Raw genomic sequence first — 26,101 nt, 5'->3', positions numbered from 1 at the left:
ATTTTTGGTGGAGATTTCCTTTCCTTGGGATGGGGTGGTGGGACAGGGAAGGCGTCCCAAGCACTGTAAGCCTGAGAGTTAAGGGGTCAACAGAAAGCACCTAACAGAACAACCCCCTGGCATGGAGACAAGGAAGGGCACTGGCACTTGCTCACAGGTACCAGGGCTGCCTGTGTGCCACAGGTGGAGGTAAAGAAGCAAACTGCCCTCCAACCACCTTACCCTTCTCTCTATCTCAAAACAAAGGCCATGCAGTAGCCCCCGCAGGAAAGGGTTGCGAACAAAAGAAGCCAGACACAAGGTTTGGCATGTCTTATCTACACCCAGCTGTGGGAAAGAAGGGAGGCACTCAATTATCGCTTCTCACACAGGTTTTAACATGCCTGAACATATTCCCTGTCTCTTAAAAAAAAAAAAACAAAACAAACAACACAACCCATGAAAAACAATGTATATTCACTTTTGCAGAGTACCTTTCCACTCTAGCCTGCAGAGTCTGCCCCGCCATATACTTTTCCCAGCGCAACTTCACTTGCGAAACATTTTACATAATGGAGCATCTTGAACTTTTCAAGGGAAACAACTTCCCATGGCCCCACCGGCAAATTAGGTGGAGGCCTTTGCTGACAGCTCCCATACTGAAGAGGAAAAATGCCCCGGTGAAATCTGAACATGGACGTGAAAGAAAAAAATACGTTTGTTTCCATGGGAGATGCAGGAAGCTCTGGCCAAACATGCTGCTTGGTTCAAGCTTTTGGTCAAACAACCCCCGTGGCACCTGGAAGAAGCACACATCCAAACATTTTCCAGCATCTACTAAAATGCTGAAAAACCTGGATGCCTCTAACCAATACTGCAACATGGAAGTGAATACACTGACGGGGAAAAATCTTCCCAGGAATAATTTAGTTGTAGGCAGGCAGAAAGTGACACTGACTCTCTGTCAAGTAATACCAGTACAGCTCTTAGAGTCATTTATAAAAGCTTAATTCGAGACTTGAAGCACTGAGAAACACCCAGAGCATGAGGAAAAGCAGCTAACGAGATCTGGAATATTGGGATGGGGAGGGGAAAGGAAAGGGATTGGAATTAATCCTCCTAACAAGCACAAAAGCTTGGAAAACTTCAGCAAGGTTTTGTGTAGGGATTTGTATGCTCTCGCAGGAGCTCAGCGAGGTTAATAACCTGCTCTTCTTACAATGCCGAATGTAAATACACAATTTTAGGACATGGGCCAAGTTTTTAAGTTTATGCTCAATAGTTCCATTTTGATCTTCCTACTTAAAACCCGACTTCCAACCACGTTTTGAAAGGGAAACGAGTCCTATGCTTGTCTTAACAAGTGGGCAACACCTGCTCTGGCACCCTTGGTTTCACTGTATTGTTTGGAGTTTGGGTTTTGTTTTTTAAAGCCCAACCTAACAGGCTTAGGGGGAAAAAAGGGCCCGTAACCGGTTTTGGGAACAATAGAGAAAAATATTTCACTCACTTGTTCCTTTGTTTTCAGGAAACCTATCCTGACATTCCTCCATCAATACATCATGAAAAACGCAGAAAATGCAAACACAGGCAGAATGGTACTTCAAAGGGAAAAGGTATGGCCCCACTTTGGCTCTCAGTTTCTTCTGACCAAGCTTATATTCTGAGATATTAGATATTTCTGTATCATCAAGAGAACCTTTTACTGGAACTTTTAACAAGCAGAGAAAACACAGCAGCATCCCACTTGCCAAATGTAATTTGCTTAGGCAAGATTTCTAGAATGTATCTTCTTTTCCCCCACAGAAATCTGATATTCATTTGCAAGGAAGACATTTAAATGCTATAATGCAAGACCTGAACAAAGCTTGACACTGCTTTAACGGAAGTTGACCCCCACTGGACTCAAGGGATGTTTTTATATGAACACTTGACTGAAGTTAAACATTGTCCCACAGTGCGACACCAAAGTAATTATTTCAGATATGACCTTGACAAGTAACTTTATTAAAAGAAACAAGATTAAAAAATTATGCAGAATTCTAGACAAAATTAGCCCATAATTCAAGTGAGCAGATTGAAGCGCGAATCAATGAGAAGCAAGGATTGCTAGCATGCCTGTTGGCAACAAAGCCACTCCCAGGCCAGCATTTTTCCCAGGGAACTTTCAGTTGAAGATTAATGGAGACAATGAGGACAGCTTTCAGTTTAACCTGTCAGCCAGTGACTTCAGATTAAACCGAACTATGAATTGTTGATCCCATAAGAGCGCTACTTAGAAGTTTTCTTCCACTGTATATCTCTTAAAGTGCTATCCATCAAAATGAAATAAAATAATTTTTTGTCTGCTGTAGGTGATTTTGCCCAATTAATTCATTAAGGAGGGTTGACGGAAATATTCAGAAGAATGCCTCATGGTGTGAACAGATAAATAAGATGTGGTACTATATGTATTTTCTAACTTAGCCAGCATTTAAGGCAAGCATTAAATAACAAGACTGAACAACAGTGAACACAGTTCTTAGTACTAACAAAATTAAAACAACAAAATGTTGTTAACTTCATTGATTGCTTTGCTGCACCAAGTGTTACAGTGGGTTGTGAACTGTGGTCACCGCAGCAGCCCATGGGAATCCACAGGAGGGGAGGAGGAGAGAACAGCCACAGCTGCTACACAGCACATAGTTGACTGACTTCTTCTAAGCGATTCTTGCCTACGGTGGAATGGCTTTAGGGATGTCCTAACCGAAATATGTTGAAAGCCATTGCGCAAAAGTACAGGCTATGTGCACTGGAATGGGTTTGAATTTGCATATAGAGGAGAATAAATCAGGATAAATCACATTCGATATCCTGACAGCTAACCACAAGTTTTAATTTAGCTGACGTGATACCAAACACGACATCCTGGGTTAGACTGACCACAAAGTTGTGACTGATGTCACACAAACTAACTTGATGGGTTGGATCAGGCTTAAATACATTTACATGTTGCTAGTTAGACCAGCCTTAAGTAAAAATTCAAAATTCTACCAATATTTTCCAAATCCATTTAGATGAAGAAACACTGATGCAACAGGCATCCAGCTTTTCCAAGGAGATTACACTGCTTTTCATAAAAGAAACCCAAATGTAATTCTATGTGTCAAGTCAGTAAACAGAATTACATTTAGTATTAGGAGAGTAATAATTCCATTTTTAATAAGGGAAAATAGCAGAAACAATTAAAAACTAATAATCGTTATGGAAATGTAGCTGAAATATTTGTTTATTTTAAATAAAAATGGCCTGTGTGGGGCTAACAGAGTTGTATTTAGAATACTTTCAACACTCTCTTACTAAAAAAGCCCGTAATTTATTGCATTTTTTATTGAATGAATAACCTACAGGACTCAGAAGAAAAACCTGGTACAGCTTCATGGATCACTCTGCTGCAAAGTAAAACACGGTAGTGCTAGCTCCATCAAGAAGAACTAAAAGAACTTCATCACAGAGTTCAAGTGAAGTCCAAAATAACTACTAACACAAAATTTTACTAATATATAGCACAGATAATACAGTATTTTCTCCTTTTTCCTCACTCTTACATTTTGTGATTTCATCAATCTTCTCATCTATTAGCAAGGAATCATAAACATCAACAGGAGGGCTGGTTAGGGTGCGGCGGCTAAAACCATCCCCATGGGTGTACCCAAGTGCGCTGCTTTGAATTTATCTTGGGTGTACAAGCTGAGCAATATAGCTTTAATGCCCTATTTCACCATCACTGCTGCAGGGGTGGTAACTTCCAATAGGGAACCAGTACGGATGACTTTGAGCAGTCAGTGACTCCGTGCCGGTTTAATTTGCTATTACAGAAGCGATCACCCTTAGCTACCTTTTCTTCAGCACTTTCAGGACCAAGCGCTCCACATACAGCTGCTGTCCCAGATGGATCCTACGGCTCTGTGGTTACTCTGCTGCACGCCCCAAACTCTTCTCAGGTAGTGGGAGCTTCAGCAGCACAAAGATACCTAAACTCTGGTCCCCATACAATTTCTTTGGCAACAAAATAAAAAAAAAACTTAAGCACTAACATGATTTTGTAGAGATAGATACAGCGATATAACTGTACGGGTGATCTCTGCTGCTGCAGCTGCATCTCCTTTGCACAGGAAATCAAGGCTACCGGTGTTCTTGGTACAAACAGCACAGGGAGGCAAGGGAAACCTCACCATAACCAGGGAAACTCTCAGCTGGGGGGCCTACAGACCTCTGGGCATTTCCAGAGGGACGCAGCACAGGCTCAGCCCTCTGAGCATCCTCATGCCTTCAGGAGATGGCTGCCCAAATCCAACAGTATTTTCCAATGTGCATACACATCCCTGATGACAGCCCAAAGGACACGGCTATATGCATCAGTCTGTGACAAGCTGGAAGCATGAACGGTCATTTAGTCAAAGAAAACCCTCAATTTCTATATGAAATCATGATAACCTGGCCCAGGCACACGATTTAGCCTCACACTCTTAGGGATCAAGCTCTTCACATACATTTACATTTAATCCTTTGAGCGCTATTACAATGTCATAATGAAAATAAAATCATGGCTTTCAAGTGTAGCTATTGAGATAATCACATTCAGCCAGAAACAATCAGAAAGCCCCAGTCTTTAAATCCATGATTTACAGTGAAACAGCTAATGTTAACAGGTAGCACTTTCACATCACATTTTGTAATGCTGAATAAATTTGACAACGTTATACAATGCTGTCCCACCGGGTAGACCTATTTTCTGTTATTAGACTGATGAAACAGCCTGCAGTACTTACATTGAGCACGTTCATGTTCCTGTTATTTTCTTTACACTCAGCATCGTTGCTTATTTTCACATATTCAGCAAGAGAATGGTAAGAGCAGACGGATGGGGGATGTTTTTCAAAGATGGGCATCTGCCTTTAGAGATGAGGCCCCTTTTTTCAGACTTTTTAAGTTCTAAAAGATTCTGTTTGATTGCAAGCCAAGAATTTCAGCATGCAGCACTCAGGCTTTCTGACAGTTTTATTAGTTTGTTCAGTTGTGAAGCTTAAGCAAATGCTGTATCTTATAGCAAAGGTACCAGATTAGGGCTCCACTCAAACTTAATTCCATGGTTTCACGGGCAAGTATCTTAAATCTCCCCGCATCTCAAATCTCATTTTACAGACGGAGAAATTACTTTCATATATCACTGAAATAAAATCAGAATAAATGCATTTATATAGGCAAGGTGCTCAAGCAGGTGACAAAGATCTAGTCAGACAGTAGCAAATGTGCTCAACACCACATAATTTCATTAGAGCATCAAAAACCGCAATGTCACTTTGTTTCACAAAAGCCTTTGTAAAACGAAACAAAATGAATCATATGCACCTCTGTAAGAGACAACAGGAATTAGTCTGATATACGGACTTGTAGGACCCACTCAATTACTCTGAGATAATATTGCAATAAACTGTAGGTCAGGCATGGTGGACTATGAATCCCTGGCCTCCCACACTCATCTATTAGGTTTAAAAAGAGAGATCAGGCAAAGATAATCCTTCTATTGCTCTGTCAATTTTACTAGCAGAGACTCTAAAAGTGAAATTGGTCCAGCTTTAGCAATAAAAAATTATTTGCATTTGCCAGCTTCCCAAGCCTCTGCCTCTCAAGAGCTCTGGCTGGAGCTCCCTTCGAGTGGAGAGCTGAGAAAGTGAGCGAGTAGAGAGATTGGGCAGGCGTCTGTACAAATCTATTAATTTTAATGAAATTATTTAAAATTAATGAAACCTTCTGAGAATTTAACTGAAAATCTTATAACAACAAGTTTTGGTACATTCTGCTGCAAAGACAGCAGCAAAAAGCAAGCGCTGCCAGGAGGGCATGAAGTTGCCATCTCTCCCTTCCATAGCAAATTCTGAGTAACATTACAACATGAGTAACATCTTTTTGTAGACTGCAGTGAGGCAAGAAATTTTATTGCCGTTTAGAGAATGAATCAGTAGCTCTGGGAAGAACATAACCAGAGCTTCTAAAAGCTTCTATCTTCCAATAAATTGGAAGATAAAAGCTTTTATCTTCCAATATCCAAATATGCACTTTTTAAGAGATCTTGATAAAAGTATAACAGCCCTCTCAGTATGATCAGAGGGCTGGTGGATAGGCTGGGAAAGTTGGGCTTGTTAGCCCAAGGAAGAGAAGCTCCAGGGAGACCATACAGCAGTCTTCTAGTACCTAAAGGGAGCCTCCAGGAAAGATGGGGAAAAGTTCTTCATCAGGGAGTGCAGGGATAGGACAAGGGGGCATGATTTTAAGCTGAAAGAAGGGAGATTTAGATTACATACCAGGAAGAAATTCTTTACTGTGAGGGTGGTGGGGCACTGGCACAGGTTGTCCAGAGAAGTCACAGAAGCCCCATCCCTGGAGGTGTTCAAGGCCAGGCTGAATGGGGCCTTGAGCAACCTGATCCACTGGAAGGTGTCCCTGTCCATCACAGGGGGGTTGGAACTAGATGATCTCTAAGGTCCCTTCCAACCCAAACTATTCTATGATTCTGTGATTCTATGATAATTTTAAATACGTGCTGAAAACGGTTTAGCCTTTAATTTTTCTCATCAGTATTACACACTGCCAAAACCTGTCCTCTGCTGGATTTGTTTTACTTCTTTCTCTAAAGAATCCAGGACCAATCAAGTTACAGAAAAGTCAGTGGAAGCAACAGGTGCACAGAGGTTTCAAAAATCTGATGCCACTCCCTTAAGTGACTCATTTTGGGGTTCAATGAGCAAAAGTGCATTAAACTTTAAAGGGATTCCTGTACAGAAATAGCTCTCCACAGCTGCCTCTTCTCAGTACATTTAAAGTGAGATGTACACTCTGATGAGCAGGTTCGAGATTGCTCTTAAAAGCTGCCTATCTGCGGCTTGCCTATAATCTTTTTTAAATTACAGGCAAACTAAGGATGTACAGCTGTGCTTCTCCTAAACCCGCTGTGCTGAGGAAAACACCAGTTGGATGGGGGGTATCCAGTCACCTCAGGCAACACAGGCTGGGGAACCATTTAAAAATAGATTGACACGCAAGCTTGGGATAAGCATGGCAAAGTTGGAGCAGGCTCTGGTAGCAAGCAGGATTGGCCCCCCTAACGCCAGGAAACCCTGGAGATCAGATTAGGACCCCATTCCAGTGCAAGGATGCATGCATTTACAGGGGCTGGCAGGCAGGTCTACATCCTGGAAATGTGGCCATCTGAACCAAAATCCAAAGGCAATTCCTCAGACTTACTGTTCCTCTTGTAGACAACAGCCCTAGGGGTAAAATGCATTGGAAATGTGCAAGCTATCATCAATAAATACCAGAAAACTTTGTTAGTGTTCCTTGAATCCACAAAATCTGTGTATGCGAGGAGCCTTTTTCCTTTACTGACGCACTAAGGAACCGTGCCTGAACTGTGGGCAAGTTATCAGTGGCAGGAACTGATCACCTACTCCTATCACCAGACTATACTCCCTGCTACAGGCAGCCCCCTTTCATCTCTTCAGAAAATCAACACAGAAACCAACTTAAGAATAAAGCTTTTGGTGAGGGAAAGGAATCCAGCAAAGCCCTGAATGCAGATCAGTAAACTGAAGGGTTACTTATATAACCTCATTCCGTACATTTAAGTTAGTGGTATGCGCTCCTCTCATGAGCACAAAGCTCCACCTCCCCAAAAAACACTACAGTTAAAAAGTGACCCCCCAGCTCTTCAGCTAACAACAGCCTCCACTGGCACCTCCATAAGGAAAGCCAGTCTCCAAGGAAAAAGATTTCAGCCTTTTTTTCCTTGCACGTTTGTACTCGGCATCAAACAAACTTTTGTTAGACCACTGTTTACTTTCATAAGATACATTTCTTTGATGTGCTACGTTGGTGAACTACGCAAAATCAGCATACACCACTGAGAGTCTTCCTATACATTTTGCAAGCTGCTATACCCGTGTCTTATACAAACAAGGAACACGTTTTCTTGAAATGTTTTTCTTCTGAGATAACATCCACCCCAATCACCTCCTGAGAAGTGGTCATGGACCCTGCTGTATTTATACTGCACTCACATCTGAAAGATCCAGTGTGAACTGAAATCGGAGCTCTCAGCTGCTTTACAGTCACACAAGGATACATGATCCTTTGTCCAGGAGCTCACACAAAGCTGTAGCTGTTTTCTGTAGCATCATAGACTCAGGCTTGTCAATTATTTCATTGTCATTTATTTGGTGGTAGCAGTGGAAGCTATATCATGCCTCGTGCAATGGGTTAGTCCCAGCTCCTGTTTCACACCTAATACTTTGGGGGCACCAGCCCACATCATTTGACAATAAAGACCAGGCTGCCAGCAGGCGTAAAATGGCTCAAGATCCTGTTTTCCATGAGAACTAACCGATGCACACTCGATGAGACTCCAGGCCCTGCAGCACTGGCCAATATGCCCAGTTCAGAGAGATCAACTCCTATTTCTATCTCTCTTGCCTCCAGCCCCATCTCATCCCAAATCCTTGTCTTTCCCTACAGTCGCGTTGCTGCCAGCTTTTCCCTGCCCCCTGGAAAAGGAGATCACAATGAGGACAGCTCTAAGGTCCTTGGAAACACCAGATTTCTTTGTTAGCAGTGAAGCCCCGTGAGCCTGAATAAGGCTGCAGGTAGACCTACCCCACAAAGCCTGTATGTCCAAATAATCCTGCCCCTTTCCCCAGAAGACACAGCCCCAGCACCCCTAGCCCTGCAGATGTTTTTACTCATCACACTCCGGAAAAAGTCACACTCCGGAAAAAGCTTTGATTTCTTTCTTTCTACTTCTCCAGAAGCATGAATCAAAAGCTGACTGTGGTAGGTACCACAGTTTTCTCATGCTCCCAGACAGCCACGTCCTGCATATTCCCCTCATTATTTAATGTTATTCGGAGATACAGACTCCAGCTGTTTGAGGAGCCATGCGGATGTGCAACTTTGCCCTCCTCTGGCCTCAGCTCCCTGCTGCAAAAAGGCTGGAGGCCACATTTCAGCACAAAGGCACCACCAGCTGTCCCCCAGCCCGTGTTGCCAGCCACTTGGGCAAGGAAAGACAAAGGGTTCCCAGGGACACTGCCAATGGGTCCAGTCTTTAGGGAGCTCTGCATATTCATATGGGTCTACCAAGTCCAAGGGGCCCAGAACAACCGACTGCATCTATTTCCTCCCTCAAAAAATGCCCTGTTCATTTTAATTTCCCTTAAAAAAAAAACACAAAACACATAAATTCCAAATTTGAATGTACGCTCAGGTAGTCATACCAAGCATAAAGACCTGTTTTAAACAGTAAACAGAAGCTGAAATGTCATACATCCATTTATATGCCTCCAGGAATGACAGCTTGAAAGAACCTAACAAACAGTATGACTTCCCAAACTTAAAAAAAAAACCCGGCGTGGTAAATCGAAGTGATTTTTCATTCCATAACAAAGTACACACACAAAAAAAGTGCTTCCCAGAAAAAGATTACCAAGAAATCATCCAGATGTTACTAAAGCATTAAGATTAATTTGCTTTTTTAAAAAAAATAAAAGCAGCAAGGAAATTACTCCCACTGGTGTTTTTTTCATAAGATTCATCCTGCCTAGAGTCTTACATCAAAACTATGTGCATTACTGGTGCTTGCTGTCTATGCTCATGCCTCTTACAACAGCACTTTGTGAACTCACTCTAGGATGCCATAAAAGTTAACAAAAAGGTAATTTTCCTCCCACTTAAAGAAAAAAAACTAAAAAAACATTTTCATTGTCGCAGTTTTGCAGAGAAAACAAAAAAGGCTCCTTTGTTACTGGTAAAAAAAAAAACATATTAGTCATTTTTAAGCAAAACAACCTTTGGCATGAATTACACATCACTTAGAGTGAAAGTCATCAGATGCTTGGCAAAGGTTTTCAGTAACCACTTTAATTCAGTGCATAAACCTGCAGCAATCACTTAATAACGCTGCCCCCCACCTCCTTTCCCAGCAAAAGGAAACCTGGGAGTAGTTAATGCTTCAGGTCCCATGGTGCTTGGTCGGCAGGTTTCCTCCAGCAACCCGTGGGCTGCAGCCACACCATGTTGTGACACGACAAAACCTGGGCACAGGTGAGGATGTGTCTGATCCCTTTGGAGATGAGACTTGAGCATCAAGACACTGCTTTCCCATGACTGGGATAACCCAAAAAATCGTTCTCTCAGTCACTTGCCACAGGCACAGAGCTGGCGAGCTGCATTTTTTTAAACTCAGGTTGATCACTCGTGTTCACTAATTTCAGGTTGGGAAGTTTGTAGTACACGGTTAATGCTTTTGGATTTGGCTGGGATTTGGCTGGGAGGGCAATATTTAGCATAATCCCATGCAGGCTGTTAAAATAATTTTTGCTTCTTCCATCTAGGTGCATCAGTAAATGTGCAAGAAGCGGGTTTACCAAGCAGAGCTGTTCAAGTGAATTTTGTTTAGTAGTAACCACTAACTACTCGTTCTGCACATCCCAGACCCTGATCAAAATCCCTCCTGCCTGACCAGGATTTGATCCCCTTTCCTGCCTGGGCACAGAGACATAGCTGCATCCAGTGGCTTCTCACCTCCCTTCCCAGTGGTGGCCTTGCGCAATGGGAGTCTTTGTCTCCACTTCAATGTTTAAGGGCCTGGAGCACACTCTGGATTTACCTTCCCCGCCCAGGTTAATACAAACGAGTAACAAAGCAATTTTTAGTTGGGAAGCAGACAGCAGAAGGCTTATTTGTTTTCCCTCTGCCTTGAGAATTAAAGGAACTCAGTTGCAGGACCACAGAGTTCTGTTTGCTCACCTGGGAAAGTCACAACAAGTTTTCAGTTTGCTAAAGCAGTTTCTACACGAGCTGTGGAGCCCCTGCTCACCAAAAGCCCGTCTGCTACAAGGATAGTTTCAGCTGCCACATGGCAACGTAGTCTATGGAAGAAGAGACTGGCATAAGCGGCTCTGTGTATCCTCCAGAAATGGTGGAGGCAGGAATTAATGCAAAATCTACACACTTTCCTTTTTCCCCTCCTACCTCTGCTATTTTATAGGCTTCCAAGCACCACTTTCCAGCTTCCAACAAAGCCCTACAGACAAGGTCTGGCAACTTCCCCAATTCATCCATTTGCAGCTACGACTCACTGGTGCCCTATGCTGCCTACTTCAGAGAGCCTTACCTTCAGACAGGTCACCCTCAGCATCCAGGACAACTGCCCCAATAGCTCTGACACTACGGGAAAGAGACATTTCCCTACGCACACAGGAGGCTTTAGCTCTGACGCTATGGGAAAGAGACACTTCCCTACACACACAGGAGGCTTTAGCTCCATGGAGCAAGAACCCAGAACAGCAGAACTACCTCACCTCTGCCAGGCAGCTGCTGTGGTCATAAGCCTCTGCCTGCCCCATTGGCAGCTGTGCATCCCTCTGTGGCTACTCCCACAAGCTGAAATGCACCTATGCAGCAATACTAAGACAAAAAAAAAAGACTGCTTCATGAAGACAATGCTATTCAAGTGATGTTTCTGTGCTTATAATTCAATATAAAATCCCCTTGACAAGTGAGGTGTTTTCCTGCACTAGTCATATGAAACCAAGCCCACCAGTTCCAAATTGCTTGAAAAGGATAATAGTAATAGAAATGCAGAGCAACTATCCCAAGAAAAAGTGTTTCTGCCTCTTCAGAAACAATCACAATGGTTCCCACCACAATAGCTGCCCACCAGCTCCACCTCTGTCCCCTTACCTCTGTGGAAGAGCACATTTACCATGACTCTTACACATCCCTGCATCCACAAGTAACCCATATGCCTGATCTTTTGACAGACTCAAACTGTTCCTCAGGTGTTGCTGCTTGCTAACCCTCATGCTATTACAGCAGTGTGTATGTATGCAAGGTGATTTGAGGTCTGGCCCACGTCAGCTCATGGAGGTACTACTCATTAGCTGTAACTGGGTACACCAATGGCAACGCAAGGTGATGTGATTTATCTTATACCACTCTTGGTGAAGTTGCATCACGGCACATTTGCTGTGCTCCTAACAGCACGCACACAGTTCCTACAGCCCAGCTAATGCTTGTTAGTTCACTAAACTCCATTGACATCACTATAAGTTTGAGCTCTTAATTACTAAATAATCCAGACCTACTCTAGACAATACTAAAAAACCAGGAGTCAAAGCACTGTTGGTCTTCCATGAGTGAACCACCAGCCTGCCACCCTAGACTTCACTGCTAGGAATATCGCTGAGGCAGCAAGGGAGAGCAGGAACAGCTGTAGGTGCCAGCAGTAGTGCGATCACTGAGGCTCCTGCATGGGCCATATCTGAGCCAAGTCAAGGGCTTCAGAGACCCTTCATAGGACCACAGCTACATGGGACCCCTCAGCCTGCAGGTACCCAGATGCATACGCTGCCTAATGGGCACTCCATTACACTGCTGGCCACTGCTGGGATCATTTATTTGCTTTGCTTTATAAGGGATTTTTAAGCTACCTGAGAACATCACATTCCAACTCTTATTGAAAGGTGTAATTGGAAGTCTCAAAAAGCAATTACATTAAAAGCACTCTGCAGTGAATCAACTAACTACTCATTTGCCCATGAGCCTCTCACCAGCCGCAGCACTGGCCGATGGGGCTGTATTTCCAGGATGTGCACACAGAGCTGAGCACAGAGGGAGGCTTCACACATGGGAACAACACAACAGCTTCCCCCTGGAAGGAAGACATGCTTGTGAGTTATTACAAGTGCTCCCTTTTCCTCAAGTCCTTTGACACCACCCCACCAAGAAAGCAAACAAGCAGCAGGGAGCAAGTCTGCTGAGCCAGAGAAAAAGGATGTTTGTGTTCCTTTACAATTCAAATAAAATTTAAGATGTTTCAACCAATAAAAAGGAAAACTACATTCGGGTTCTAGAAACCTCTAAATCTTATGTGACCTATGTCTTGCGAGGAACAATAAAAATATAAATATCTATATGTTAACTTCCCTTTTTTCCCTGCTTCTGCACTGTTTGCAGCACAGCTGGGCTAATCCCATTTCCACTGCTCTGTATTCTGACCTCCTTAAACAACCCCATGCTAGGATGTTAAAACACTCTAATCTATAAATAATGTATTCCCCTCATCCAGCAATGGATTACTGGGCCATAAAACTCACTGGAACATACTGCACAGTTGCTACTTTAACAAAATAACACTGAGAAAGACATATCAGTAGAGAGTTGTCCTCTTTCTTTACAAATTCTTCTGAAGATTGGAAGCCACCATTACTTTTGCATTGGATTTTCCTTTTTTAATAAATTGTTTACGAGCTGGGATTTTATTCTAGTGATCTCTTTTTTTCTCCTCACCAAATACGATTTCGGTTTTGGGGTTTTTTTGTGCTATTAATCCTCACAGCACAGCAAAACACCAGCACCAGCTAACTAATAAGAGCCAAAGTGAAGGGGAAGTGATGAAGGGCTCATTGCCGCTCATAGGACCTTGATACACACGGGGAGGCCAAGCTTTAAAGCTAAGCCAATATGTTGCCCCAAATGGGGAGCTCACATTTCTGCCCCTGCATCCTCCTGCCCCAGTTTCTGGCTGGAGGATGCTCAGGCATTCACTGGACCCCATGCTGGGCCAGTCCAGCTCACTGATCCGGTAGGAAACTATCCATATTTATCCCCGGCTTCATTTTCAAACAGCCATTACCTACAACTCAAGCCATAATGTAAAGTTCATTTAAAGATAAGTGAGTCTGCTCCTAAGACGAATGTCTAATAGGCTTGCTCCCACTCCTGTGATGGTGCAAAATCAATGCCTCTCCCCACCACCAATGCCAGCAGGAATCCCACCACTGACTTTCCAGAGCAAAAGCATAAAACTCAAGCAAATGCTTAAATGATGCAAATTTGCAGTTTGAGGTTTTCTGACAGGCATTCTGGAAAAATAAAGTGTTTCTGACTCAAAACAAGTTGGAACCTTCTGAAAAACAGAAGTGCACCCTTTAAAGAGCAAGTTCCCCTGGGGAGCATAACCAGTTATGCCACATTTTGGCACTTGATTCCTTAGTTCTATTTGCCATGATTAACACAGCAATTTTCCACACGTTTTTCATAATACACAGATCACTCTTAACTCCAAAAGGACTGAGGAAAAACAAGCAACCCACCGACACCCACAAAACCTGCTTCCTTCGTTCCACTGCACTAATCACATGCAAAAATTTAAATCACTCCTGCAATATGAAAACGCCATCAAAGGAATTAATAGCTGCCTTGACAATGGGTTTCTGGTGTATTAAACAAAATGATTAAAGCACTAACATTTCCAACAGCTACAGTATGACTTAATTCCCCCCAAAAGGTAGGCGTTATACATTGCCTCTGAATGGGAGGATTACTCATGGCCAATGGGTTACAGCATAGCTCTGAATCAGGTCTGAACTGTGCCTGTCGGAAAGCAAGCTCATGCCCCTCAGGAAGCAGGAGCCATATCTGACATTTCTACAGCATCTCTGAAGACGGCAAGTTGGGATGGCAAGCTGGGAGAGGATGGTAAGCCAGCCCCTCGACAGCAACCAGCTACTGGGGGAAGACCAGGGATGAGAGACAACACCGTCCACTTGGTTATTAGTCCTTGTGCTTAGTCACACTAATTGCAGGGCCAGGGCTCTGTACTCACATTTCCTGTCACCAACCCAAGAATTAGGCAATTTAGATGTAAAGATAGTAACCTGCATATAACATAAATTGCTAAGCAATCGCAGAAGTAACTAGGAGAAAAATGAGCAACCTGATACAGAAAAGTTTTCCCAGGCTCTGCTTCTGCAGCTATATCAGATCTTCAGCAAGTGGCAGACCCCACCAAACCCAGCCTTCCCACCCGTACTGAAAAAGCACGGCAGCAGCATTGCCCTTCATAATGTTTCAGCTTTCCCTACCTCACAGAAACACCTAAGAGAGCTCAATTCAAGTTGAAACCTTTCACAGGGCTCATTTTCAGCAATTAAAGAGCATGGCAACCTGTAATTACTGAAAATAAAGCCAGACAGCTGCAGAAGGGAAGCATCTTTAATAAGTAACATGATACTACTTTTTCTCTCTTAAGGAACTTAGCTATTAAGTCCCAAGCTCCCATTCAATCAGTCTGAGCTCTCAGTGTATGCAATGAATCCAGTAAGCTTCTGCTCCCTGCAAGCAGCGCAAACCCTGGAAAAGCAAACGATGCTCGACAACCTGATTAAATACAACTCAGAGAAAGCAACGCCTCCATCCACGCTGGGGAAAGACAGAAATCAGGAGAGGAAAGCCTTACAGGGCTTCCTGGACACACAGCATCTTAGACAACACAACTATGCTACACCCTGCAAACATATTTTCCCAGCTTTAGCTGAACTTCAGCAGCTCTCATTCCCCCAGCACAGACAATGCAAGCAAAAGTTAACGTCATTAGTGAAGTAGCTTACCGCTCATCATTAACAGCACAAACATCTTTGCGTGTTGTATTTCCCAAGTCCCCGCTGCCTGTAACAGAAAGGAGGAAGCGCCAGTGTTTCATTCCCCTACTGCTTCAGAGTGGGTGTAACTCTAAGTTTCATGCTAAGATGAGATGGGTCAACTGGGTGTGTTTGAAGGGTTGGGTTTTTGCCAGCCCTCCTTTCCTCCCTCCCTCTTCTGATTAATTCCTCCCATGACAGGCTTCAGATGAGCTGCCACTCAGCCCCGCTGGCTGCCGAAATCTGAATTCCTGGGGACACCCCTCCAGGGTGACTTCAACTCGCCAGCCTGGCATGCTGCAAGAGAAGCCAAGAACTGAAATACCCACTCACCTCACAGAGGTGAATTGCACATCAGCTACACATGAACCAGCTGCATGGTCCCCTTCCTCATGCTGCTGAACTGTATCACCCTTGCCATTTCATTGCATTTGCAGGGAGCAATTCGCTAGCGAGACAAAATTAAAAACTTCTGACCTACTTAGAGCTTTTGCCACTGTCCTCAACTCCCTTACATCCCAGAGGATCTCTCCCTGGATACGTATCTGGATGGTGCTTCAGTAAGAGGACATGCATTCAAAACACAAAGGCAATTGCCTCCCACTAAGCTGTCCACAGGTGCAAAAGTGTTTTCGGGATCAGGAACTACAGGGATTTAAAAATTACTCATGGATCTGGTTTTACTCAATTCACTACTTCCACGTAACTGTCTCTGGATTAGGATTTGAGCAGCGTTGTCCTCAAAACCAGGGTTGCTTAGTCGTTGCTATAAATAAGAAATACCGATACAAAATCTAAACCAGCTGTGCTTATCCCCCAACTCCCCCTACCTTGACTCTGCACCCACTATGGGAGAAGAAAAACAGGTATCAAACTATTCTCAGAATGAAGTAGACAACACTGTAAATATTTTTTACAAACATAAATCAAATTAATTAGCAAATTAACATTTACAACTCTGCATGACACTTCAAAAATATGAAGTATTAAGTGATAACCATATCCTTGCATTTCTGTCCTCTGTAGCCTAGCAATGACCACAAACTGGGCTAAGGACAAAATCATCAGAAAAAGAAAAAAGAAATAAAATTGCAAAAAGTATATCCAGGAGCTCAGTTCTCCCACAGGGTTATATGCATAGTTGTACAACCGCAGCCATTAGCTGTATAGAGGCTGTGGATGCTGGAGGAGAGGATGGGAGGAGACGACTGATTTGGGACAGCCAAGAGAAGTGATTTGATGTAGCATAATCATTCCTACATTTCCCATTACCAGAAACAGGCACACAAACCAAGTTTCCTGGGATAGCAGTCAGTTTCAGCCCACTTCAAACAAGGTTTGGTTCAACTTTACATCCAAGCACTTATAGCATCAGATGTTCCCGATATATCTGCCCACACTTAGAAAGCACCAAGTATTCCACCATGATTTCAGGCATCCCTGATAAGCACTGGGGCCTCCACCTCGACAGCACAAAAGGGCAGAAGAAGGGATGGGACCAGACACAAGGTCGGGACTAGGAAGCACTGAAACAATTTATCCTTAGCATTACTGCTAATTTAAGCACCAATTGAAGACAGCCAACAGTTCCTATTTGTGGGCCAGGCAGGAGAAACAAACGGGAAAAAGCCCAGGGGAGCGGACCTTCCTCCAGAAGTTCTTGGTGCTGGTAACTAGCAAACCCCAAGCAGGCAAGCAGGTTTGGTGAGCTGTGAGTGACTCAGAAGGTGACACGGACTGCTGCTACTTGCCTTCGGGTTCACTCAGGCACGGCCAACACTCTCCATCTTCAACCCATTCGAACAGTCCAACAGTCAAAGCTGTGCTCAGAGCTCTGACGCCACCCACTCTTTAATCACTCCCATCTAAACAGCTTCACCATTACTCGGAAACCGATGTGTATATATACACAGACATGCAGCACACAAGCTCCCATAGATACAAAGCAATTATGCTCCAGTCCCAAAGGAGGAACATATATGCTTACTACAGCAGATTACAAGTGATTGTCTAGAGTATTTTTCAGCTTAAGAGGACTAAAGGAGGCACACCTTTTTGCTGCCAGCATTGGGTCCATTTGCATTCTGTTACAGCAGTTTGGGGCATCTTTACCTGCTGGTGCGTTGCTACCTCTAGTAAATCCTTGGCATGGCCAGGACTCCTAGGAAAACATGAACTACGTGTGCCCTCTCCCTGTAAGAGCTGCTTTCAGAAAGCTTCAAACAATAAAGTCATAATTCAGCAAATCCCAAGTCAGACACTGGTGGATTTTAAATCAACGCAGGTAGATAAAAGAAAAGCAGTGATTTCCCCTTCCTGTAACAAGAAACATCAAGTAATAGATAGGAAGACTGATGTATGGGGAAAGATACACATAAGAATTATAGGTGCCATCACATAGCTAAGATCTGCGGTTCTTGTAAATACAGCACTTGATTTGGTTGATCTGTTTGTGGCCGCAATCCTCAGGAGGGGCTGGAGGGAGATGCAAGGGAAGCCGTCTCCTCAGCCGCCTACCAGCCAAGTTGCACTCGTCCAAAACTTTGCTAAAGGAAGAGGTGACAGGCCTTCAAGGGAAGCCTGGCTGGGTCCAGGCTCCAGAAAGCAGGTGGGTACAGCCACACAGGGAAGGTGCGGAGTGGCCAGCTGACAACAGCCTCGCCAAGAGCCCTCCCGGAAAGCACTGTGGCTTGTCAGCTCACGCCTGCCTGCTGCAGGAGAACAGGCATTTCCAGGCTCTGGCCCAGTCACTCCAGCTCAGCTGATGCATTTGGATACACGCCTTTTGATGTGGGCTTCCTCTGAAGGCATGTGAGCCAACTTATATAAATCGTAATGCTCTCCTGCATTTGCTAAGCCATTAGCAAAGACCTACCAAAACCTGTTTTCAGCCAGACTAGCACATTCTGCCTGAAACAGGCTGGAGACAACCACACCAGCCACTGAGCTGGTTGACTGGAGGGGAAATCGCCTCCAGGAGCTCGAATAAGTGGCCACTGGCTAACTCCTCTGGTTGGAAGAGGGCACATATTTTCCTTCCCCTTCTCAGTGGAGTAAAGATGATAGTAAAGGTGGAACCATGGTGGTGTCAAAGATGATGTCCAGCATCAGCAGGACAAATCCCAGCAACACTACAAGGAGTCCACAGGCTCTTCCAAATATCCAGCTGAGGTGTGGAGATTCTGCCACAGAGCCTAGAGGAGAAAGATCCCCTTAGAACAGCACAGTCTGCTGCAGGACAGCACCTCCTTGGTTGTGAAAGGAGGGGACAGGACTCCCATTAGACACAAGCCAAGTCTGCATCCTGCTTAAAGGTATATTTATCAACCCTAATTAACATCCCAGGCTTCTCACACCCTGGCACACCTGCTAATTAGCACACAAGTTAATATAATTTTAACAATGAATTATCACTTTGGGCAGAAAAATGGTTGGGAATCACTTTGGTACAGTGACTCACCCTGAGCACAGTAGCAAGGTAAGATATGAAAAGCATCAGCCATGCTTGCACAGGGCTACATAGACTATATCTCTTTAATTAGAGCTTACTTTACACAGCCAAGGTTCTTCAAAAATTCATGATTGTATCTGCCTTATTTTCCACCTGCACAAACAGATGGCCTTGAAGAAGCATCCTGTCTCCATCCTTCACACAACTGGAGCTGCTCAGGTCTTTCTTCAAGTGCTTATAGCCATGATGGTGTTTCTAATGGTTCCAGCCACCGTAATTATCACCTACTTTGGTTAAGTACACTCCAGGACACTACTCAGGGCCCAGAGGGCAATTATCTGCCAGGAACAACTCCAGGGGAACACCAAGGTGATGCCCAACACCAGTTTTGGTGCTACTCCAACTGTCCCGTAACCACAGACCAATCTGGTGGTACCAGATCCAGGCACCCCCATGCAGGTGACTGTGACATTATGTTCCTTTTTCACGTAACACTAAACTGCAGCCTATAAACGCAACCTAAGCTTCAAAGTTCAAATCTACTCCTGCACCTCACTGTGGATGACATGGCCAAACTATGGTCTTTCACCCTGGTAACCCCTCTCTCCTGGGAGCAACACTCACGCTTATGCCTGTGCAGCCTCATGCATCTGGCAGGAAGGACCATGACCAAGAATACTGTCAAAGCAAACGGTTGTCTCTGTGTAGGTGGAGACACAGTTTGGCTCAAGCCATCTTATATTCAATGACAAATTGAGGAAGAAAGTCAATTTAGGCTGTGTTTCTTTTTCAAGCCTCATCTTTCAAACTGTATCTCTGCGATATAGAAGCTCACAAGAGGGCACTGGTGGAAAACCATCACACCATCGTCGGAATCGCTTCTACCATGTCAAATTGATGTTTAAGGCTGCCTGCCTTCACTTTGTCCAATAAAAACCTGTGAACCAACCCTTGGCAACTAAAGAATGAAAAATTGCAGTAGACTGAATGTATCCATACTCCCTGTTATCAAAAAGATTTCCCAGCATCATGTTTCTGTTTGGGATTAGGAAGGGAACTGTGAAAGACAGGTATTGTTCAGCCACAAACAGTTCCCTTTCAGACTTTACAAAAGTAAGCTAATGAACTACAAGGTTTTTTTTTTGGCTTTGGAGAGGTCAGCAGATATATCAAGTCATGGGAAAACTGATCCTCATTGTTACACTGCAAGGTTAGTTGAGAAAAGGTTTCTAATGAGCTACAGGGAGTGGATGCTGGCAATGAGCCAGCACCTTTGCCTGTGAAAGGAAGACGAACCACCTCCAGAGCAACTACAAGTTAAAACTTAAGGTTTGCATTTCATCATGCTGCTCGGATGGTTTTACACAGTCATCTGGCTGCACAGAGCAGCTCAAACCCTACTACCCCGGATCAGGTGAGGAGGTACTGCTGCAACTGGGTGTTGCACAAGCCTTGAAGCAGCACTCAAAAGCCCATTTGGTCCTTAGGACAACTACCACGTGCTGCAAGGATAAGCCAGAGAGTAACAAAATTTGTTTCTTTTTCAATGAGACCCAAGGAAGAACATCTTATTCAATACCTCTAATCCAAACACCTCCTCTCATTTCTTTGAAAGAAACTAGGTGGTAGCTGCTGTCATTTCCATGCTGCATTCTGACATGCTTCTACCACATCCCTGCCAATAGTTTTTATTTCGCTGGAAATACCAGCTCAGTATGAGAGTGACAAGCTGTATGCTGGTGATGATGCTGTCAAATAATGGATAACATAGGTTTACATTAGTTGTCAAAATTTTTCAACACTAAAAATAGGTATCACAAGCTTTTTGATTCACTGCATTGAAGTATTAAATATACAGGACATTCACACCTTCACAAGAGCCGAAAGCCACTCAAAGCCAGGTAAAAGAAGCAATGTGTGGCATATAGCAAAGGCCTCCGAGCACTGTTTATTTTGAGAAGAAAAAACAACACATTGCCATATGAAATCTCATAACAACACTGGCCAAAGCAAAGACAAGATGTTGCACAGAACATGAAATACAACAGCACAATATGGGATGCAAACACAAGCAAAGGAATAAAGAAAGACAAAAAAAAAGCTTAAGAGTAGAAGACAGAAAAGCCTGCATCCTGTTACCCTAGCTCTTGGTCCAGAACCTACCTAAAAGGAGCAGCTCCTTCTTTTCCTCCTGTCATCCCTCACCTGCCCCAGCCCAGCAAGAAAGAGCCCAAAGCCGCGAGGCTGGGGAAGGATGGGAAAAGCAAGAAGGTTTACCAGAGGGCTGACATTACCATTCAAGGGATGACTTCTGCCCAGCCAGCGACCCACTGACAGTCACCAGCCAGGCAGGAGATCACCATATGGGATGTTGTTTTTATGGGCAAGATGGCATAGGGGTGCAGGAGGACGAGGATAAAGAGAGACTATTTACAAACCAAATCCAGCTTGCTTATTCCCTCTGAGTCACTGAGATGACTAGCACAGGCAGAGTTGTCCCTATAATAGGCCAATATTTATAGCAGAAAGAAAATGAAGCATAATAAGGAATTACTAATTGGATGTTACCATAACATTGTGTAGAACTGAAGCAGCACTCCAATGTGCTTTATAAATAATTAGCAAATTAACTTTCACAATACCCCTGTGAGGCAAGTATTATCCCCATCTTCTGCACAGCCAAGCGGAGAGCAAGTGGTTTGCTCATGGCCACAGTCCTTGTGCAGAGGCAGGATTACAACTGATGCCCTGGTCTCTTGTCACTAACACCTGAGCCGGGCATGGCCTGCTTTCCCCTGGTGAAAGAAAACCTGACCCAAAACACACTTATGTTACCTTACATATATTCCAGCTTACACTGCTGTCTATGTTTTTATGCCAACAATGAGAGGACAGAAGATACCTGTCCCGGCTTAAAGTAAAGAAAAAAGCATAGTGACATAGTTGGCTTCAGGAATTACTAATTGGATGTTACTAAATTGTGCAGAACTGAAGCAGCACTCCAATGTGCTTTATAAATAATTAGCAAATAAACTTTCACAATACCCCTGTGGGGCCAAAGTCTATGCTGCTGCCTTAAGGAGAAACCTCACCCTATAGCCATGTGTTCCCCTCACAGCATGAGTACCAGTGCTCGTAGCAGCTCAGTGGCTTGCTGGTTCAGGGACAGCTTGGGGTGAAAACTGGCCTCAGTGGAAAAAAAACCCACAGAGATTGGGCAGATGGGTCCCCTGCTCCAGCCAAGCGCACAGCTGCCTGAGCACAAGGGTGGGACATTAAAGAGGAAGAGGGAGCTGGGAGGCTGCTGGTTACATTTCCTGTACTATCAGAGCATAAGCCACACTGCTCCTCCCTCTTAGACTTCTGCTTGGGCCACCAAGCAGGGCTCCTTGGGTACCATCCCAGCCCTGCCTATCTCCATACATTGGCCTGGGCTGCATTTTCCAATTCCTTGACACTAGGATGAAACGCACTCAGAGCCATGAACTCATGGGCTGAATTCAGGGCTGACTGAGCAGCTGACCCTAGGTTACTTGGCACGGGCACAAGTCCTTTCACTCTAGGGATAAATTCCAGCTTACATCAGCACAAGACCAGGACTCAGCCTCTTCCCTTACTCTTGGGAGGAGCGTGACTGATGACACACCAAAGCCCAAGCTTTGTTCAATGGCTCAGTCTCCCTTGGCTCTTCCCAAAGGAGGCATCTTCCCACAGCATATGGAGAAACCTCTTCATAGGCACAGAGATGGGGGAGGCCAGGCAGCAGAGGCTAGACCGGCCACAGACAGGCCCCTACCATCCCCATCCAATCCTCCTACTTTGCCCACACAGACTGCAACCCATGGCGCTGTCGTCCCTCCCCCAGAGCTAGAGGGGCACCACTAGCTGGAGCAGTGCTGCCCATTCCCTCCAGCACTTCTCTGCCTGCTGGGTGGAGGAAGGTTAACCACAAGCACATGCAAGTGAGTTCCCATGGGCTCCTCACCTGTTGGAGGCAGGAACTCTCTCCATGCCCAGAAGATCCAAAGGGAACAACTCTGAATGACTGCTCCTTCCCAGACTTGGCAAACGGAGCATGCAGCTTCAAGGATGGACTATAAATGTCTGCTAACTCCACTGGCACAACAGAAAACACTCTTCCAGTAATTTTTCTGTCCAGGCAGCACCTCCCATACATCCAACTCTCACCTTTCACCAGAGCAAGCGGGCCACCACAAGCATCGTTGCTCCCTCCCACCTACAGTTAATTGAGCGCAAAGATTACGACAGCATCAAAGCCATCCGCACACACGCCCTCACATCACTGCCACCTCCACCCTCACGGTGCAGCTCTGATTGACACATCCAAAGCCATGCCACTTCCTCAACAGCTCACCGTCAAGCAGTGGGAATGGACAAGCCACAGAAGGGATCAAACTTGCCAACAGGGTAGGCAGGAGAACGAAGAGTTGTAGAGGCAGAGGCATGTACCCTGCTTCTCCAAACTTTCCACAAAAGCATGCAGCAAAATCAAGATTCTTTTGCACAGCCCAAAGCAGGCTTTAGGAATAAGGCTGGCCCAGAAAGGTCTGGCCGCAAGCCCTCATGCTGCCTTCCCATTACCAGTCACACTGCAGAACAAACCACTGGGCAGATCCAGGATAAAGGCATAGTTTCCCATCAGCTGGTCCTCCTCATAAAGTACTCCAAGACCCTCATGAAAAGAAACAGTACACAAACATAAACTGCCGCCACTGCTTTCTGCTAGAAGCATGTTAAGAAAGAAAGAAGGCCTGCTTCTATTTTACACATACTACATAAAAATAAAAGATGCTGGTTGACTGCACATGTTCTTCTTTTAGAAAGCAAGCTCCATTTTACTTCTTCTCTTCTTTTCCAAATCTATACAGCCAGACAGAAAACAAATTCCCTTCAATGTCGCCTGAATGAAAAGAATCCTCAACTTCGTTTCAGCCTCCTTGGACCAGAGCACAACATGGGAATCACACTATTCAGTTCATACCTCTCTCCCAAGGGGCACGGACCTTGCAGCCTGGCCCAAAGCCCTCTGACGTGAGCAGAGATCTTGACTTCAGGTTCTGCCCTTCACAGGATGACTCAAGGATGACTGATTAACACTACAGCTGGCAGACAGGGCTACCACAACAGACTTGCCATTCCCCAGAAATCTCACAAAGATTGAAGGAGATACAGCTGTCTAGCTTATGTCTTAGTGCCTTCCCTTTTCCTCCTTTTCCATTAACTTGTTCTAGTTACTTTAGACGTCTTCTTCCCCTTAAAAAACCCACATCAAGTTATTCAATTGAAAAACAGACACAATTTTATCACAAAGCACACATTTTTTCTGCTTTTCCTCATTCAGTGCTAGGACACAACTCACATATTATTGTCTACTTGTTTGCCAGTGCTGTGCTCCTCAAAATGAACAAGCCTTTAAATTCAAGGCCCAGTTTATGTCCAGCCACAGTCTCTGTCATGCATCCACATTGGTGGTGCCCACGCCAAGCTTGGGTATATCATGCTACAGTGATCATCAAGTTAATCACTAGCATTTTTGTCTGGATATACAGAGATCTTCACCATGAAGATGCTCAAAATGAAAACTGAAGTGGGATCACGTTTTCCAGAGAGGCTGTGCAGCCTCTGTCCTTGGAGGTTTTCAAGACCTGCCTGGAAAAGAGCCCTGAGCAGCCCGGTCTGGTCCCATCGCAGGCCCAATTTGGGCACGAGATTGGAGCAGAGACCCTCACAGGTCCCATCCTACCCAAAAGACTCGTTGACCCTAGGCCCTGGGGCACCCTCACAAACAATAATCAATCAAATGCCCATAACCATACCTGGTAGAGAGGGCAAAACTCCACATCAAGAGGTGACGAGCTTTTCATCGTTGTTCGGTCCACCCAGCTATGCTGCCTTGAAGCCTCCTCACAGCTTGTGAGGCGCTTGATCCAGTCAAACCATGCTTATGTCCGTGACAGCTGGATTCTCCTCCAGCCACAGTGGCTGGCAAACATGCCTACCAGCCCAGCTCTAGGGCCAGTCACAGTACTCCCAATCTGTTTCGGTCCAGCAGAGTGAGGGCACACTTAAGCAAACAAGTCTCAGTTAGACTGGATGATAGTGAGTACTGAAATGGCATGAGCATCCATGAAAACAGTCTCATCAGCAAACCTGAAAGCCACAAAGACTTCCAACAGAGGTTTGTTGTAGTACAAACCAGTGGCAGCAGGATGGTAACCTCCTGTGAGACCCTAGCAGTCTGCAGAGCACACCTCCATCTACTTGGAAGCCAAGAGCAAAGCGTGTTAGAGGCATGCCAAGATAGAATAGTATTGAAAATGCCACTGTGCATTTGGCTTTGAAAAACATCAAAGTTACAGGAAATTGCTCAAACTCCCTTTATTAAGAAAACAAGAAACTGAGAAGCATGACCAGGAAAGGCTATTAAAAGCTGGCTCTATTTCATGGTTAGCAGGCAAGGAAAGGAGGTGCAGAGCGAGATCAGGAGGAAAGCATGAAGCAACTGGAAGTGTCTTCTCTGAATTGCAGTCTCAAGTCTTTGGCTTTCTTTTGATACCAATATATTTAAAATCTTGTTCCAAACTCCTGTTTGGAAGAAGGCCACAGCTCATTACGGACAAAGCAAGCAAAGAATATAAGGTTTGTGATACTGAAACAACAGCCCTGCTCCTATGAGCCCACTTCTGAGTACCTGCAAACCAGTGGCAACACTGACAGATAGTACAGACATCGGTATATGTTCATGGTGCAACATGTTCACCTTTGGAAGACCCACATTAAAGTCTGACCTGAGCCTGCAGGTTCTAACACCACTGCCACTTGACTTCGCCTTTATACTTGCACAAAAGTGTTTTGAACACTCAGAGAGGCGTAATTTCTCTGAGTGATCCCTAAGACTAAGAGTTCATATTAAGAGATTAACTGCTTAAGCAAGCTCAATGGTAGAAAACTGGTCCCTTCTACAGGCAAAAGCTTCATACTCTGAAAATCATAACTGCTCTAGAACTGTTGATTCATTTTCCTCATTTGTACTTTCCCCCCCCTTTTAAAGTCCTGCCAGTTCCTTTTACTTCTTGTGAGGATTTTCAGTATTTGTCTGTTACTAAAACGTTAAAGCCTGATTTGTGATTAAACA

General features: G+C 44.5%; 1 protein-coding gene across 9 annotated transcripts in view; it reads right to left on the bottom strand.

Annotated features, from left to right (window-relative positions):
• Window positions 1–26,101, bottom strand: part of TIAM1 (TIAM Rac1 associated GEF 1) — a 191,928-nt gene that overhangs the window by 103,119 nt on the left and 62,708 nt on the right. Inside the window, exon 1 of one of the 9 annotated variants that reach the window (XM_054071838.1) lies at window positions 15,465–15,596. The exons of the other annotated variants lie outside the window; for them this stretch is intronic. The gene's annotated coding sequence lies outside the window, so the exon portion shown is untranslated. Of the gene's footprint in view, window positions 1–15,464; window positions 15,597–26,101 lie in introns of those variants that run through there. 9 annotated transcript variants of the gene reach the window in all.

Source organism: Cuculus canorus, chromosome 1, assembly GCF_017976375.1.
Source record: "Cuculus canorus isolate bCucCan1 chromosome 1, bCucCan1.pri, whole genome shotgun sequence".
NCBI classification, from domain to species: domain Eukaryota; kingdom Metazoa; phylum Chordata; class Aves; order Cuculiformes; family Cuculidae; genus Cuculus; species Cuculus canorus.
Note: the sequence above shows the minus strand (reverse complement) of the source record. Positions and strands in the feature narration are given on the sequence as shown.